This window comes from Calidris pugnax, unplaced genomic scaffold (assembly GCF_001431845.1).
Source record: "Calidris pugnax isolate Ruff unplaced genomic scaffold, ASM143184v1 scaffold47, whole genome shotgun sequence".
Lineage (NCBI taxonomy): Eukaryota > Metazoa > Chordata > Aves > Charadriiformes > Scolopacidae > Calidris > Calidris pugnax.
This window is the reverse complement of record NW_015090809.1, coordinates 72,696-85,532: the sequence shown is the minus strand read 5'-3', so window position 1 is coordinate 85,532 and position 12,837 is coordinate 72,696. Positions and strand designations below refer to the sequence as shown.

The window sequence follows — 12,837 nt, the reverse complement described above, 5'->3', positions numbered from 1 at the left end:
AGCTCATCCTTAAAATTCTCCAGAACAATGAGGCTTCTCTGTAGCTGTGAAGAGCCCTAGGGCCTTGTCAGGCATTCTTGAGCTTCTCAGCTTATTCTGTTGCACCTTGATAGAGATAAGACTAATTATTAGATCCTCAGCTTTAGAATCCCTGCAGTTGGTGCACAGAGTCGTCTTTATCTATCCTTTTCCACTCTAGCCTCACAGCTTACTTCAGTGAGATTATGTACTTGCTGCTAATGGCAGAATTTGGCTACCAGGAACGGACACGGTTTTGAACTCCATGGGATGTTACTGATGTGTAAATCTTCTGATCTCTTCGAAATAGTGGCCACTCCATCACTTTTCACAATATACTTTGCCTTAAGATTGGAAAATAGTTAGTGATTTTGGGTGGTCAGCTTCAGGAATTTTCAAAGGGACCCAAAATCTTCAGAAATTACTCTTAGGGAAGATTGCGTCTTCTAAAATCACATAGCCCCAAGTTTTCAAAATTTCAGCTCGCATCAATATTCATGAGAGATCCGAGCTCAGCGATATTTAATGAAAGAATACCTTTATGGAAAGTACTTTACGTGCACAGTAGATGCATTTTAGAACCCATTTGAAATGTATGTGTCGATTCTGATATTACTAAAAAGGCAAAACTTAGCAATCGTAAGCATTTGAAACTGGGAACTAACATGTCAGTCTTCTGTTGCTGGAACTGGATTTGAGTTAGAGCTGCATGTTGCTGTGTGGTCTTTGACCACATGACACATCACTCTACCATCTGCTGTAATCAGTATCTAACGATAAGAAGCAAAGAACTGAAGAATCAGGGGGCAGTGGAAACTTGGACTTGTGACTGTTACAGACCCATGATAGTGTCTGGTTGGAGGAGCTGCTTATCTGTGATGACCACTGACTTCCATCCAGCTGTTTTTTGAAGGTAGAAGAAACTAAGTATTGTATACATCTACTAATTGTAGTTTAGAATACGTATTTTCAAACATGCAGTCCTTTGCAGTAGACAGGAGAGCAAGGAGGGTTAAAACCCAGATCACACCGATGGTTATTTTTTAAGATAAACGGGAAGCTTAAATCGAGGCATCATGTCAAGAATAATGGCTGAGGTAGGTGAATGGACACAGGCAGTCTAGAAGTGGTTATGATACACGTGCAGTGACCACTCTCTCAGTCCAGGCCACCTCCAGGGAGAGTGGTTCAGTCCTGCACCAAGTATGTCTACTGCATACTCTGTACCACCAGCTAACAGGATTTGGAAGAAGCAGTGAGGAGGAGAATGCCTCTTATTTCACTGAATTTCACTAAATTTTTAGAGTTGGAAGGGACCATAAAGGTCATCTAGTCCAACTCCCCTGCTGAAGCAGGATTGCCTAGAGCTTGTCAGAGCATGTCACTCAGGAGCATTCAGGCGGGTCTTGAAAATCTCCAAGGAAGGGGACTCCACACCCTCCCTGGGCAGCCTCTTCCAGGGCTCTGTCACCCTCACTGTGAAGAAGTTCTTCCTCATATTTGAGTGGAACCTCTTATGTCCCAACTTGTGCCCGTTGCCCCTCGTCCTCTCAGTGGGAACCACTGAAAAGAGTCTGGTTCCCTCCTCCTTCAACCCACCCTTGAGATCCTTGTCAGCATTAATAAGGTCTCCCCTCAGCCTTCTCTTCTCCAGGCTAAAGAGTCCCAGCTCTCTCAGCCTTTCTTCATGAGGGAGATGCTCCAATCCTTGAATCATTTATTTGGTGTTTAAAACATTTATTTGATGTTTAAAATTTTGAGTTTAGGTTTTTGAAAGACGAGGGGGTCAAGAAAAATACAGAACAAGAACTGAAGTGTACTTTGGATATTCTGTAACATTTTCGTTCTCACCTAGATCTGTGTGAAGTTACAATATTTGTGTGTGTGTGTGTTGATTTATCTTTGTGTTAATGTCAGTGAACTGGCTCTTTCACAAAAATAGAACAAGCATTTTCTTACCAGCCTGGGAGAAGAGGCTTTTCTGGTGTTTATTCTGATGAATTCAAAGATATTTCACAGAGATTTTTACCCATGCAGCGACCAAATTTTCTGCTTGTATAAACTGGCACAGCATCACTCCACTCAATGCAAGCTTATGCCAGTTTGTGTGGTAGATGATTTGGCCTCGCTGTACAACAAGTGGTTTGTTTCTCATTCTTCCAATTCCTGACTAACCAATAGAGAGAAAGTTTTCAATAGGTTTTGAGTGTAGTTTTGCTGTAAAGTGTGTACTCTGTGTGAGTAGTCCCAAGCCAGTGAGGTGGGACTTAGGTGTAGATCTTAAGGGAGATACTGTACTTGAGTTAATATGTTTTCTGGGTCAACTGAAGAAGGGAAAAACAAGAGGTTGATGAAGAAGACACTAAATCCACCAAAGGGTTGATCGCTGCCAATAGTGGTGAGCGCAACTCGGTTCAAAAAGTTCAAAGCCACTTAAAGGAAAAGGGCAGATATTTTCCATCCTTTCCTGTGAAATGACATTGGTTGTTTACTGTTTCTTGTTTATCTGCTCTGCATGGTATGTCACATTTATCAGTAAAGGAGACTGTAGGGGGTAACAGTACTTAAATGTTTATTTTATGATGTTTTGGCTTTTGCCGTGTTTATTCTGCATTTTCTGATGAAAATCGTACTCAGATAGCTTTTTCTTCTGCTGTTACAGCTTATCTGTCTCAGGCTGCCCCTAAAAAGATGAAGTAGTAATCTGGCAAAATGAACTCAAGACACACAAAGAGGAGACATTCGAGACTGATCTGCAAGGAGTTCAGGTATTTGCGCTTTTGTTACGTATACCAGTAATTGGTGCAGGATGTGGGGTACTCTGCAGTTCATGCACCTGAAGGAGTTCTTGTTCACTCACGCAAGGTGGTGATAAAACAACATAAAATAAATGAAAAAGTCACAAGAAGGATTAAAGCTGTTTGGTCAGAATGCTACCACACAACTTAAAGATGAAGCTAGTGTTGAAAAAGCAGTGTGTCTGACTTGCCGCTCAAAGTTCAACACATACTGATGCTTCTGGATCATAGAATCATAGAATCATAGAATGGTTTGGGTTTGAAGGGACCTCAAAGATCATCGAGTTCCAACCCCCCTGCCCTGGGCAGGGACACCTCCCACCAGACCAGGTTGCTCAAGGCCCCATCCAACCTGGCCTTGAACCCCTCCAGGGATGGGGCAGCCACAGCTTCTCTGGGCAACCTGTTCCAGTGTCTCACCACCCTCATAGTAAAGAATTTCTTCCTGAGATCTAATCTGAATCTTTTTTCTTCCAATTTAAAACCGTTTCCCCTTGTCCTATCATTACACCTCCTGACAAAGAGTCCCTCCCCAGCTCTTCTGTAGGCACCCTTCAGGTATTGAAAGGCCGCTATAAGGTCTCCCCGGAGCCTTCTCTTCTCCAGGCTGAACAATCCCAGCTCCCTCAGCCTGTCATGTTCCATCCCATCTGTTGGCTGAGTCAGATTTACCATCTCTTACCACCCAGAGAACTGATGGCCATCTGAGGAACAGTGGAGGAAGCAGGTGCTTTTCTGATGTTCACTGGAGCAAAATAAACAGGCTCTCCTCTACTGATGGACTAAGGCACAATAAAACTCCCACTGACCTCAGGAACTAGATCCTGGGAACTGCATAAGCCCTCGGTTAGGCCTGCAGTGAGGGTGAAATTCATTTTGGTTCCCAAAGGTGACAGAAGGTCCTGTGTACCTCTTGCTAGGCCTCAAGCATTTTAGTGAGATTTAAGTAGTGTATATGTTGTGCGTACAGTTGAATGGAAACAAGACATTTGCAATTCTTCCCAGTGGAGAAATGGGACTTTGTAGTTGCAAGGGTAATCTAGAGAAAGGTTGTAAATTTCTAGATTATAGAAAAATAGATTTTTGTTTTACGAGCACATACAGGGAGAAGTAGTGTAGGTCTGTTTAGTCTATGGTATGTGTCTCTGAAGCAAGGAGAACAATTGTGTGATCACTTTTCATAGAATCATAGAATTTCCCAGGCCGGAAGGGACCTCCAAGGGTCATCTAGTCCGACCCCCCCGCAGTCAGCAGGGACACCCCCAACTAGACCAGGTTGCCCAGGGCCTCGTCGAGCCTCTCCTTGAATATCTCCAGGGAAGGGGCCTCAACCACCTCCCTGGGCAACCTGGTCCAGTGCTCCACCACCCTCACAGGGAAGAACCCTCTCCTCATCTCCAGTCTAAATCTGTTCCCCTCCAGCTTGAAGCCATTGTCCCTCGTCCTGTCACTGCAGGCCTTTCTAAACAGGTTCTCCCCAGCCTTCCTGTAGGCTCCCTTCAGGTACTGGAAGGCTGCTATTAGGTCTCCCCGGAGCCTCCTCTTCTCCAGGCTGAACAACCCCAGTTCCTTCAGCCTGTCCTTGTAGCAGAGGTGCTCCATCCCCCTGATCATCCTTGTGGCCCTCCTCTGGACCCTCTCCATCAGGTCCATGTCCTTCTTGTATTGAGGGCTCCAGACCTGCACACAATACTCCAGGTGAGGTCTCACCAGAGCAGAGTAAAGTGGCAGAATCCCCTCTCTGGACCTGCTGGCAACGCTTCTTTTGATGCAGCCCAGGATGCGATTGGCCTTCTGGGCTGCAAGTGCCCACTGCCTGCTCATGTCCAGCTTCTCGTCCACCAGCACCCCCAAGTCCCTTTCCTCAGGGCTGCTTTCCAACACCTCACCCCCTAGTTTGTATTGGTGGCGAGGATTGTTCCGGCCCAGGTGCAGAACCTTGCACTTGCTCTTGTTGAACCTCATGAGGTTCACCTGGGCCCACAAAGCTCTTTGTGAGCAGGTGATGACACACGTGCTATAGATGAGCAAACTGGTAACTTAATGGCAACAAGTAATTGCGCACATTTTTGTCTTATGATAATAGTATGGAGATATCGACTGTACACAGCTAGGTCCCTTTATAGCTGATTAATTCAGTGAAGCAGGCGTAAAGGTAAGAGTTGTGTTTGCAGAGTGCATCAATACAAAGTGGATTCAGAGAAAATATTTTACTTGCATAGTCATTACAATCTTATATTATCTCATTACAATCATTAAATCGTTACAATTAACATTGCAAACTATCGTTCATAATTAAATATTTTAAACAAAACCACAAAAGCAGAGGTACCTCCTGGGGGCATATATTTAATGGTTATGTCACTAATATGTGAAAAATCACTCTTGTAAAATGGTATACCATATGTGACTGTCTGAAAAGCAAATATAAGTAAACAGCAAAGTCACTCAATATTTTTTTAATTCCTGAACTGCACACTGTATCAGCTTCCAGATATTTATTCACGTTTGTATTTTATTATGTGTGCATTCCCGTGGTTTTGGCAGTGTGTTCGTAGACAGTATTGATGTACTTTTTCGGATTTTGCTACCAAACTTCTTCTTTGACTTTGTTCAGTTTGCTTCATCTGAGTGAGCCTCACATAACTCATACACAAAATTGGAATTAAATCCCAGAGCAACAAGTTTTTCTACACGTAATACAGATGTAACACATGGGACCAGTGAATGATTCTGTAGTATTAGTAGTGCTTTTCATTTCACTATTTTGTCTTCACTGGCTTTTTTTTTTTTTTGTAACGTTGGTCCTCCAATGCAAGCAGTTGCTAGCTGCAGCATCACAAAATGCAAGTCAGTGGTGGAAACTCTTGGTTTTCTTCCAGTGATTTTGAACCTTGAGTCACACCACTGGCCTTCAGAAACATCCTCAGTCTCTCTTTGGAGCTACAGTTCTCACTGTAGGCACAGGAAACTGCTGTCAGAATCTCCTAATGTAGATTTAGGAAAAGTTTCTCTTCAACTTTGACGAGTGATACTATTTTCCTATAAGAAGATTAATTGCATCTAAATCATGTTAATTTTAAGCCTTTTGAAAATAGGTACGCTCAAGATTAAAAAGTGTTTAACTACTCAGTTATGCAGTTCCTTCAGAAGAGTTAACACTCTTTAAGACTGGAGAAGTGAGCCTTATACAAATTTTATTGACAATAGATAGGAAGAATAGTGCCTGAGAACATTCTATAACCTGAAATCAAGGACTAATTGTGTGCCCAAAGGTGATTGTCAAATCAAACATCCAGTATTTCAGATATGACCTTACTTAATGTTCTAAAAACTTACAGTTATGGGGAAAATAGGCTTAACTTCAAATTTCAGGTTGTGATCATTCCAGTACTTCTAATTCCCTCAAAATAAGAAAAATCTAAAAGTCAGATTTTCCTCTTAGAAATTTCAAACTATATATAATTTGAATAACTATGAGTAACAAGCTACTTTAGAGAGGAAGATTTTTTTTCCTCCTCTGGGGAAAAAATTACACTTAATACTCATTGCAAACCTTTCATATTTCTAACACTAGCCCAATACACTATTTTCTAAATAAATTACAATTCTAATATAACAAAGCTACTTACAAGTGTTGCTATCTTTGAGGTATGCAGATTTTAATTCATTTTGGTTTTCACAGAAGTGAGATAGATGCAGTGCTAAGGGACATGGTGTAGGGGAGGACTTTGTAGAGTAGGGTAGATGGTTGGACTCGATGATCCCAAGGGTCTCTTCCAACCTAGACGATTCTATGATTCTATGATTCTATGAAGTACTTCAATTTCACAAATTTTCTGTAATTTTGGGACCTGAAAAACTTGAAATCAGTGTATTTATCACAGTCAGTATTTCTAGAAGATGATGGCATTTAAAAGGAACTTTTCCTAATTGGAAAACTCTACAAAAAGTCTCGGAACCTTAGTCCTTCTTGGTCCAATCCACTCTGCATTGAGTACAGGAAGAATTAGTACCAAAATACTAATAGAGGATATGATACAGGGTTATTCCACTTAATTGTGTTAACCACTTCTTTCATGCCTGTTTGGTGCATCTTGTAACCAAGGCGATGGTTTCAGAAGGTGCAGGAGTATCGGTTGCTTTTTTTGAACATTGATTCTGCATTGAGTGGTGATGGTGGTGTCTGGGTGCTGTTAACTTGATGGTGACGTTTGGATGCCTGTGTTTCAAAATGACAGCTTTGCACCCATTACACAGCCCAGGCGTGAGCGGCTCCTACTGCAAAATGAAGACAAGGTAGCAGTGGTTAGTTGACTGTCAGCTGTAAAATCTAAATACAACGAAGACATTGGGGAGGAAGAAAATAAAAAATTCAGACATAATGATGATTTAGTTGACAGCCTTCATGTTGGAAGTTCCTGAACTTGTGATCTAAAAGTGTGCTTTCGTTCATAATGTTAAAAAAAAAAAGAATTGATCTTTTTTTCCTTTTCTCTATTTTTTTTTCTGGAGGCAGGGCATTCATTGGACCTAAGTAGTATAAATCGAACACTAATGGGGGGAGGGAAGAGGTTTTCAGATGTGAATTAAGCCTAAGTTACAATGACTCATAACTGACAACAAAACACCCAAGAAGAGACATGAGACAGGATGAGATGAAATGAGACAAGCCATGAAAGAAGGGGCAGATTTATGAGTTATCGGCCTACAGATGGAATGTGAAGATATATGAGTGGAGAATGAGATCATCACAGAGCAGTATGCTAGGGGAAAAGGAGGGGGTTCACAGGACAGATCCCAGTAGCCTCTTGCGGGTAGTGGGAGGATTGATTTAAGCCGCAGGAAAATCAGTATTAAAAATGATGCAAAGATGGGTTAGATTCCAAACCTCAGAGGGTTTTGACTTTTCTCTCACTACTCTTCAAAAAAACAAATGATAAATACGATGACCCTGTGCCTCCAACAGTACATGTGGAGACCATGCACCTTGATGGTAATCCCACCTAGCTAAAATCACATAAACACACTTTCCATTTTGGTAATGCAAGGCAATTTTCAGCATTTTAACGAAACGGCTGCATTGCTTAAAATGGATAAAGACAGGAGGCAGAATTCTTGTCTGCAATCTAAACAACGCAGTAGTTTTCTTAAAACGTTAAAATTTGCCTTTCATTCCTGAAACTGAAAGCATACTTCCAAGTAACTACGTCCTTTGTGCTACACTGCAGCCAAAGCATTTCTTATGGATTATAAGTGGAGGAATTGATTGCCAAGTCTATTTGAATGAAATTTCGGTTGGCACAATTATAATCCATTTCAAGATTCAGCATCTTAAAAGTTCCACCTAAGAGACAAACATAAATACTTGGCTGCTCACGAAGTATTAAATGGCACAATCAGATCTGTGAAGTTTCTGTGTTACTTTAGTTGCATCCCCCTCCCCTTTTCTAATTTTGTTCTCATCTCCTGTAAAGAGTGATGAGGAGGGTCTGTTCAGAGCAGTGCACAGAAGTCTGCTATTTAGCTGAATCTGCAGAATCAGTTGGCAGTCTCATGAGAAAATCTTTTCTGGTGGAATTTCATCTTCCATCTGATTCTGATAGGACTAGATAGGAATTGGGAAGAGGCAAAAGAGTGTTTCTCACAGATTCAGTCATTTTTGCCCCGTGTCGTAGCTAACAGTACTAGGGGACGTCTGTGCTGCTGGTCAGATTGAATTAAATGTCATTAAACTTGGTAACTGATGGATAGAACTTGAGGTAAGCAATAAAGCAGTTTTGATTCTGTTGAATGTCATTAACTTTTTGTTTGAAATTTAATTTTGAATATAAATGTGAACTACATTAAATATTCTTGAAACCTCTATTATTCTAAACTGTATCTGGAGCTATTTAGTTTTGGGTGGAACTGAAAAAAAATAGGGGTTTTTTTTTTCCTTAAAACAGGAAAATTAAAAAATACTGAGACACTTTTGCTCAATTTGAGCTGGTAGGCTGAAATAGGATTTGGTTAAGCCTCAGTCTGTAATATTTTACATTTTGATTAACTGCTGCTGATCATTCACTTAGCAGCAGTGTGCATGGAGTAGGAGTTCCCTTTAGGAAGGGCTGGAACATCTGAGCCTGAGAATGAGCATGTGAGCTCAGTCCCAAATCTCATCCAGCAGAGAGAGGGTGGATTGTTCAGCGGCTGGGACTGTCACCTGTCCTCAGCACTGGCCAAAACGGAATGCCTAAGGAAGTCTGTAAGAACAAGGAAATTTTATATCATATTTCACCCAAGTAACCCCTTGGTGTTCAGCCGTCCAGAGATGTACACAGCCAAGCATAGTTTCTTTCTATCTAATTTTCTGTTTAATAATCCGCAGTGGATTTCTAATCTGTAAACTTGTGCCATCTCCCTCTGAGCCCTGCAAACTCCAAGCATCCATGTTACTCTGTGGCAAGGAGTTCCACAGGTTAACACGTGTTGGGAAGAGCCACTGCCTTTTTGTTTGTTTTGAAACTACCTCCCGCTATTTCAAGATGGAAGGATGCTCTATGGAATCTGACAGCAAAACTAGAAAAGGATTATTGAGATTATATTTTTGAAGTGTGATTCATTTTTAGAAGTTAGAATGGTGTGCTAGATAGAAAACAGTTAAGTAATCCCAGACAGCGTAGCCTGTTAGTGAGGTAACTACTAACCTAAAAGGTCTGTAGATCAAGAGAAATTATATCTTAGCAGCCATATCAATTATAAGTGTGGTCATATTTGGTAACAGCAGAAAAACTTACGATAGGTTCCAGTTAAAGGAAGCATTTAGGCTTATGTTTAACTCCAGTGCCATGTTTCAAACTAAGTATATGCTAGGGTATGTCACTGGGTCTGGATGTTATTCTTGAGGTACCTCTATATTTCTAAAATTTAATGCTTCTGGAACGTGTTTGGGATTTTTAAAAAATATTTGTTTGATAAACACCATATGCTTTTGACTTTGCTGTCATTTGATGTGTGTTGGATATCCTTCCTTTTGTGTAGAGCACTGATCCTAACTGGGATCTCATTGAGATCAACGTGTTCAGTGATTTTCAGCCTTCCAGTGCTAATGGTAGAGAGAAGTGAGAAGAGTAGAGGAAAGGTGCATGAGGAACCCTGCCATTTAAAGAAGACAGGAAGAAACAGAAATCATCAGTCTGTTACATATGGAGGCCCAAGATCCCCTTAGAATGGGCTACTAAATGCTTAAATACTACTTAAATAGACAAAGGGCATCAGTAAGAGTTAAATTGTCAAATTTTCCACCTTCTAAGAGTTTGATGGTACTTTTTCTTTCCTGATAGAACAAGTGTTTCATAAACACACCTGTGGTTAATGAATTAGGACATTGCCAGAAGTCACAAGGTGTGCTTAAGGTTAAATTGTTCTTAAACTCTTTTGTTCATAAGGGAGAACATACATAAGGTTCTACAGGTCCCACGTAGCCCCTGTCCATCACCGAACCCTCACGTTGTGGGATGAGAAGAGTGAGCAGATTGATCTGTCCTTCAGAATGGGCATAGCACAGGGTTGGAAGTGAGGAAGTTGTAACTGCCCGAGCTGCTCTTTGTCCTCAGACGTGGTCGCTCTTTTGTAGCATCTTCTGTTAAGTAAAAAGAAGAGCTTTTTGCTGTGTTTTTAAAACATATTAAGAGCTTCAGATGGAAAGCAACAGAAAGAGCAAAGTATTAAAATTACTATTTGCTTACCAAGTTTTGCAGACTGCTAAGATTATTCCTGCAAAACCAAACGACCAGCCAAACAAACATACGAAATCATGATATTGACAGACTGATTTTAACTGAATTACCATAAAGTCTTGCTGCCTGTGGGAGTTTTTCCTTACTAGATTTCACTTTGAGAGGGTTTCTTAATGCAAACAGACTTTGCACGTTGTAGTCCACTGAAATTGGGCTGTCTTAAATGTAAAATCTTCTTTTTGGCAAATCATTGTAGTAAATATAATGTATGACATTATATTACATAAGAGTGGTATTCTTAAATGAGTCTTACAGTAGAGTTACAGATTAAAATTCAAGACAAGCTGTGTACAGAAAAGTACTTGATCATGTATATCCTAAATTCCTTTTAGGCAAAGATAAAGCTTTGTTTTGTTTTCATATGACATACTGGGGCACTGAAAGATTAGGGCCAGAATGTCAAAAATTGTGAAGTCATATTCAGACAGCAGAACAAAAGGCTGAACTTCCAAAAATGCTGACCTCTATTGTCCCTGAGCTATTCCAAATATCTGATCAGAAGAGTTGAAGCAGGAACTAGTTGACGCTGAGCTTGCTTGAAAATCTGACATCAGTGCTGGGCTTTTAGCGCTGGAAAATAGAGAAGCCGTTTTTGAAACCTCTTTCATTGCAGGAAATAAACCTGGATGATTAAGCTTAATCCAGTGTTTTGAACAAAACAAGTTTCTGGGTTTTGGTAAGATTTTTTAAGAGGCGGACAGTAAAGGGGAAGGAAACAGAAAGAATAAAAGGCCATCCTAACAATGGAGAGGCTTGAAGACAACAGGAGAGAAGGTGTAAGAAAATGCTATGAACAATATGTTGCTGGCAGTGAAAGATGGAACCCCTCAAAAGAAATGTCAAGAATAGCTTGAGATGCCAGAAGAACTAAAAAATGGGATTATTTCCACCGCGTGTTCCTGTTGAGCAGAAATTGGAAGGAAGCAGTTAGGACCAGTACATTTGGGAAAATGGTACTGCCCATCAATACAGCATAAACGGACACCATAAAGCCCATCTTTATGGGATTGGTGGGGGCTGGCAACGACCAGGTTCATTGTATTAGGAAGGATCACTAATAGCTATTTTTTTCAGATAAGGCAGGAAATCAAGTTATTTCTACATTGAATTGGGGGAATACTGTTTATAAAAAAAATAAATGCAGCCTAAGTAAAAAAATCTCAAATATAAACTTCTAAAATCAGTGACTTTATGCATCTTCCAGAGGGCATATATGTCTTGTGTATACTCGAGGTTCGTACCCACACAATAGAAGTATCCTAACACAGAATACTTAAGTAATTCTGTCTGTTCATTTTCTTTCTTGAAGCTGTTTGCTGCATTTCAGACAGGTTAAAATGGAGTGTTTTCCTCACTCTTGGGACTCACATTCAGCTTTCCTATTATGTCTTATTAAAGGCTCTGTCAAGTTTGAAAATCAGTAATGTTAAAATAAAAACAGTGTCTAGAGAGAGAGGCGCAGTATGTTTTAGTTTTCCAGGATTTTAATAAGTGAAGAGTGGGAGGGAAGGCAGGGCTCACTACAGGACTGAAGGCTACCGTAGTCTCTTCTTTAACTGAAAAGGGGGAAAAGGTGTTTATTTTTTGGAGAACAGCGTGCATACCGTGTGTACTCAAAATAGTGATTGATTTGCTGATACTATTTACAGACATGGTATGCATTTCAAGTCCTTGAACAACAATTTGCAGTAATTCTGTTTTCCTTTGTGGAGATAATTAAGCGACACAACAGCTGTCTGGCAAACATTAGCGCTCTACTACCTGGTCCCAGGAGAGCAGGAGCAAGGCAGGAGCGATTTGACCAAGGGACTGCAGTTAATGGATGGCAGAACTGGGGTGAGAATCAAATCTTACCGACCCCTTTATCATAAAGGGACGCATTTTAAGGCTGAGAGGGGTGGGCTCATAGTGGTTGTACTTACAACACCTCTTACAGTGTGCTATGCAAATGCAGAAGAGGAAGTAATTTTATGCGTAGAGAAAAAAGATGAAGCTGTGCTGAACACTCTACAAACAGAGAATAAGAGGAATCCTCATCTCGGCACTGCTCAGTTTAACTATCTAAAGGAGGTGGAAGTCTCCTCTAAATTCATAGAATCATAGAATCATTCAGGTTGGAAGAGACCCTTGGGATCATCGAGTCCAACCATCTCCCCTACTCTACAAAGTCCTCCCCTACACCATGTCCCTCAGCACTGCATCTAAACGGCCCTTAAACACAGCCAGGGATGGGGACTCCA

The 12,837-nt window shown here is 40.8% G+C and overlaps 1 long non-coding RNA gene across 1 annotated transcript in view; it reads left to right on the top strand.

Annotated features, from left to right (window-relative positions):
- LOC106885872 overlaps positions 1-12,837 on the top strand; it is a 73,323-nt gene that overhangs the window by 28,447 nt on the left and 32,039 nt on the right. Inside the window, exon 2 of the long non-coding RNA XR_001411518.1 lies at positions 2,681-2,786. This is a non-coding gene — a long non-coding RNA (uncharacterized LOC106885872). The remainder of the gene's footprint in view (positions 1-2,680; positions 2,787-12,837) is intronic.